Source organism: Cupressus sempervirens, chromosome 11, assembly GCF_028749045.1.
Source record: "Cupressus sempervirens isolate cs-2001-9-10 chromosome 11, ASM2874904v1, whole genome shotgun sequence".
Taxonomy (NCBI): Eukaryota; Viridiplantae; Streptophyta; class Pinopsida; order Cupressales; family Cupressaceae; genus Cupressus; species Cupressus sempervirens.
In genome coordinates this window covers 502537244-502543153 of record NC_143128.1, presented here as the reverse complement: position 1 = coordinate 502543153, position 5910 = coordinate 502537244, and the positions used below count along the sequence as shown (strand labels likewise).

At 32.2% G+C, this 5910-nt stretch overlaps 1 pseudogene; it reads right to left on the bottom strand.

Moving 5' to 3' along the window:
- Positions 1-1976: 1976 nt before the first annotated feature.
- LOC149530567 (kinesin-like protein KIN-5A) lies at positions 1977-5530 on the bottom strand (annotated as a pseudogene).
- Positions 5531-5910: the final 380 nt, after the last annotated feature.

Below are 5910 nucleotides of genomic sequence, written 5' to 3'. Positions count from 1 at the left end.
TTTTGACCAACTTGGGTCATAAAAAAAAGAACAAAATGTATTCATGCATTGGGTTCAATTATGGGCGAGAGCCCAACCAAAATTCCTCACAAATTTGGTTTCCCACTTGGGCTTCCCTTTCTCTGACATTTTCATTATGGGAAGGAAGGTTTAATCAGCCCTCCCTCACTTTCTTTTCAAAAGGTGAGCATGTGAAGAGCCCAAGAAAACTTAATGGCCAAAAACTCAAGGAGCCTAATGTCTATCCTTCACCCCCAATTTCACCTTGTTCAGCTGGACCATGCTTGATTTCACCTTGGTGAGAAAGCCCAATTGATTGTTTTCTACCAACCATGGGAGGGACAGCTCTAGTAACAAGCCAGGTAGACAATGTAGAGAGGGTAACCTACTTCATGGATTCTCGACATGCACTCCCTAAGAGGTATCTGCAAGCAGTGACCTAAAATGGTTTACATGTGGTTACAATTGTGTCATATTTTACCATATGAAGGATAGGTATTGGTCACTTTATGGAGCAGATGATGCCTTCAATTTGCAGCACCCAAGAGGTATACCATCTGTAACTTTTGAGCCTATCCTTTTGTCATTTTGAAACCCTTCTGTGGAAATCAGATTACAATTCTGGTGTTGTTTGTATTCTTGTAAATTTAAATGTTTGTATTTTTGAGAGCGAAGTTATTTGATATGAAAATTATTTTTGGGTATAGTTTATGGTCTGATTTGGTTGGGAATAGTTGCACTACATCACTTTGCATGTAATTCAATGAAGAATAATTTTATACAAAATTTCTACCTTGAAAGATTCAAAATTGTGGATGAGATTTGAAATTCCTTATAGTTTCGTATGGTGTTCACTAAAGTAACTCAAATTTCAAACTTATCAACTGTTTAAATGGTTGTTTAGTAGTTTCTCTAGGCCTAAAGTCAAAAAATGCTCAGTAGGCTAGGGCCAAAATATGTTTAAGTAGGACATGAGAAACTAAAGGAATTCTAGCCATTTTAGTACAACGATTGGTCTAAGACTAAAGTTTAGCTTGAGTCATGTCACTGTAGAAGAGATCTAGGGTAAGAACACAATAACCAGTCTCCTTTTTCTTACATTAGCCATTGTATGTGCCTCATTATCACTTCAAAAGTAGAATTAATAGAAGATTCAAGAAATCAACTTTATATTCAAACTGTCTCTTATTGTCCAACATTATTTTAAATGGTAGAATTAAATGATGAGATCAACTTTATATTGAAGCTTTCTCTTCTTCTCCAAAATTATATATTGGTACTCAAAATTATCAGTATTGTTTTCACCATCAAAACAATGCCACAGATACTCTAAAACATGGATATGTAGACCTAAGTCTACATTGCCTGTGTTTTTTACAGCATACATTTACTTCCCTGATTAGAAAAGCATAGAGTAGATAATTAGAAGATAAGGAGGGATCTTGCAAAAAGATGAGTATTAAACCTTAAATACCCTCTAGATCTATATACAGTAGCATTAGTTCTTATATAGTTTTGCTTCAATTAATAAGCATATTAATACTTGAAGTGGGCCAGGGACTTGTAAGATGTTAAATCCCATACAAAAATATCTAACTGTGATAATGTATATTAAAGTATGGTAATAAATTCCAAGAAATTCTAGAAATGAATCTGCTTCACTATAGAAGAGGAACCATAACATGTAAAACCCAAAGGGTAAAATGCAACCCGTTTCTAGAGTCACATTCTCTTTTAATAGTGTTCCAACTGCTTGGTCCTTTCTATTCCTAAATGGATGATTAGAAAACATTAAGGGTCCAGTGTGTGCCCTTCTCTAATGCTAGAAGTCCTCATTTTCATTATGATGGCATGCTGTACATAATTTATAGAACTAGATAAATCCCAAACCCCAATCAATCCCATTTTTCCTACTTTTGAATAACTAATAAATAAAAATTAAATTACTAAAAAGAATGCCAATTTCCCCAAACCCATCAATTTATGGCTGTGAGAGGAATTCTTGATTCTCTCATGGATGAAAATTCTAACAATAAATGTTTTAGCTCTCCATTTTCTTGCTTTAAGCGATTCTTATATTTTATCTTTTGAAATTCCTACAATAATTCATCAAAAGGTAGAGTCTACAACTCCTCAATTAAAGCCATGCTTGGTATATTTATAGGCTATCTCCTCAGTGTTGTACAAGAAGGTCAATCTTCCTAGTTATTCATATATTGAAAAATACCATGATTTAGAAATATGAAGTGCAGTAAATCAATCTTCCACTACCTTAGGCAAGAAAATTTTACTTATCATGTACTCCTCTTCAAGATATTTGTGTGCTTTTTTGCTTATTTCTTCCACCTCTCCATAGTGACTCTTTTTAAGTCATATGAATTCATTTGAACAAGGTGCTAGTGTAGATTGAATGTTTTTGTAGATTTCATGATCCAATTCCAATAAACCTATATCCACAACTGTCACAGGTTAATTATGGAGACACGTGTGCGTGCACGCACATATAGCATTGGAATTAAATTTATCTTCAAACCAAGCCATAACTTACAATCAATGGATGACATGAGGTTTGTATTTCTAGTTCAAAATTCCTCATTGGTGGAAGATAAAGAATGTATAGAAATAGCCAAAATAAGTTGATTTGCCTTTGTACGACTCCTGCAAGGCCAGAATTATGTCAATTATGTCAAAATGCAACCTCAAAAATGAAATGGGAAAAGAAAAAATACTTAAGGGGTCAGTATAGCCCAATACTTGATTATTGAAGCAACGACTTCAATATTGCTCTTCTCAAGTTTTTGCATTGATTCTTGTGCACTCTTCCACTATACTCCAGCAACAGTTATTTTTGCCATACTATACACAAAAATTGGATGTTTCAGGAGATGGCACATAAAATTTCATAGAATGTATTTATTAAAATTTAAGGAACAATTTAATTAAATCCCTACCATTCTTGTATAGTTTCTTTCATAGAGTTGTGCCCCCTTTTCATTGATGTTGTGTCCTTGACATAGTCAATTTCAACATGATTCATGTATATATTTCATTGATTCTATACACCAAATGTGTCATGTCACATATTTGACATTCCTTCCTATAACTCATGAGTATTATTGATCATATTTTCATGTAAATCATGTACAATAGATTGTACCTGAAGGATAATAAATCAATAAGAATTTTAGGAGTTGCATATCTTAATTAGAACTATAGAAAGCATTATTGCATTTATTCTATACAAGGTTTTTGCAATTTACAGAAATCTATTCAATTTGTTTATGAAAATAGTGCACAACTAGCTCCATTTTAAAACAAATACTACAAGTAGGAAACTAATGAGATGTTAAGAACTGGTGTGGAACACAATGTTAAACTTCAAAGAAACTCTTTTCAATATTAAAAGTGTGATATAAGAGAAGACTCACTAATTGTGATTTTTGAGCAATTGAACTTGTCAGCATTTCTGCAAATTTGTCCAATAGTTGTTTCTCCTCATTTACAGAACACTCTTGTATGCGAAAAAACAATATGTATAATTCTTGTTATACCTCAAGGCATAGATAATCTTATTATCAAAAAGAAGAAAAATAACTCAAGAGGACTGGATTTTTTTGAAGTTACTTGATATTTTTTTTGAGATCCTCTAATTTCTTTTCATGAACTCTTTGCATGTCTTCCACAAAACAATTGAGCTTAGATGCATGGTTTTCAAGGGTTGCAAAGAAATCTGTATTGATTTTGGAAATAACCCTTGTGGAATCTATAGTTCTCTAAATAGCCTATATTTAACAAAAAATAAAAGTTATCTTGGTAGTTTAATATGAATATGTAAAAGACTTTGCATCCCACAAAATTTCTCAATAGACATTATTACTAAGATGACAAATGTAACAACCTCTCTTTTCTATTTTGCATATGAAGCCATTGTGCACTCTTTGAAAGAGTGCCATGAAGTTCAATCAGCAAAGATTCATCATCTAATACAACTTTTCCTAACAACTTTATACCAGATAGAAAACATGCATAAACTTATTATTCATAAATCCTGATGAATGGTTAAGTATGTGAACAAAAAGTAGACATAAACTTGTTATTCATCAGATCATACACCTTAGACCAAAAATCAAGAAATATTACATTTTCAAGTGTAGATGCATGGACATATATTGTTGTGTTGAGTTCAAGAAAAGTAGAGAGAGAGCTTCTATCCAACACAATTGCTAGGTCATGCAGGCCTTTCATTCCAAAGTCATAAATTGTCTTCAATTTTTGAACCCCACTCCTAAGTTCTTCTGTAGCCTGGAAGATAATATGACCTTACATTAGACTTATGTAATAAATTTGAATGAGTTAAAAATAGTAAGGTTGTTGACCCCTAAATCAGTTTTTGTGGATACAAAGGATTGCATATGCTCTTCTATAGTTTTTAGATGTTGTTGTTGTTGGTTTGTAGAATCTTCAACAATCTTATGCAAAACTTCAAGTTCCTGAGTTAACTGTGAACAAAAAGTTTGGACAAGAACTTTATTTCCTATCTCTACCTTATCCTTCTGCTCTAAAGAAATAAAAAGAGTGGAGTTAGCATCCAACCAGGAACTTTTTATTTCAAGATCAAAAGTCCTCATATGAACGATAGATATCAATTTTCAAGGAACAAAAGTTCTTTATTATTCCACAGAACAATAATTACCAATTTTTGCAAATAGTCCTGATACATCATCTGATGTGCTCTCTAGTTCTAATTGAATCCAGCAAGTTTGGTCAACAATTTCTTTTTTTGCACATTGGTATCAAAATCCTACTTTAGTACATGAATAATGATAGAGCTGAATTAGACTCAAATGAGAAAAACAAATATTGGAGATATCAACAATTGCCCCTAACTAGATTGTAGAAAATTGGAGATGATGAATTCCTTTTCTTTGAGTATATAGTTTAGTTGTCTATGCTTCTCTTCTAGATCATTCAAAGCATACTTTGTATCCTCAAGATTTTTCTACAAGCTAGCATAAATTTTTTAGGCCCATGAGGACACATAAGTAAAAGTGATTGTCAAAGAAAGCTAATATACACTTATATAGACCCCAGTTATCTCAAGCTTATTGCATAAATCTTCACTTTGAAGTTTTTGAGATTCGTACAGTCCTTGCAAATCCTCTATTTTTTGTATTCAGGAAATGCTACAAATTTAGAAGGAATAATGTAAAAGAAAGACAAAATCATTCTATAAATGAAGATGATAATTGTACCTTGTCCTTGGCTTCCATTTTTGTTTCCATTTGTTCCATCTTCTTTGTCATGGCCTGAATTTGAAAACAAGGAGTTTATGGAAAGCAACTTGCTAAATATAGGTAAAAGGTACAAGAACCCTTAGACCACAAAGCCTACGTGAAATTCACAAGATACCTACCTTTTTTTAAGTTTCATCCTAGAGGAAACATTCATGAGGTAAATATAATATATCATTATTCACAGTTGAAAAAAATTCTATCAACTTTGGCAATATCAAGAGTGCATAATGAGGCATGTTACACTTCAATAGTTCTTATTTTGCTTAGATTATTGGATGGCTTTCATTTCAAAGAATACATGTCATGTTATATGTTTATGTTATTCTTTCTCTTATATTCATACATGCTTCAATACATTGTTGTCCATAAATTGCAAATTCTTGATATTCTAAATCAATGAAACCAAGACAAAATGAAAATGTTTTAACAACTTTGCAACCAACCTACTGCATATAATTCTAAAAGCAATAACAAAGAAAAAATGGAGATCATTTGGGTCTTTTTGGCTATCATGGACATTCCCTCAAAGAATACAATAGAATCATTAGTCTATTTAACTCATTAGACCCAACAAGTTGTACACACTAGTACATTTTAGATCAAATTTTGACCTTTA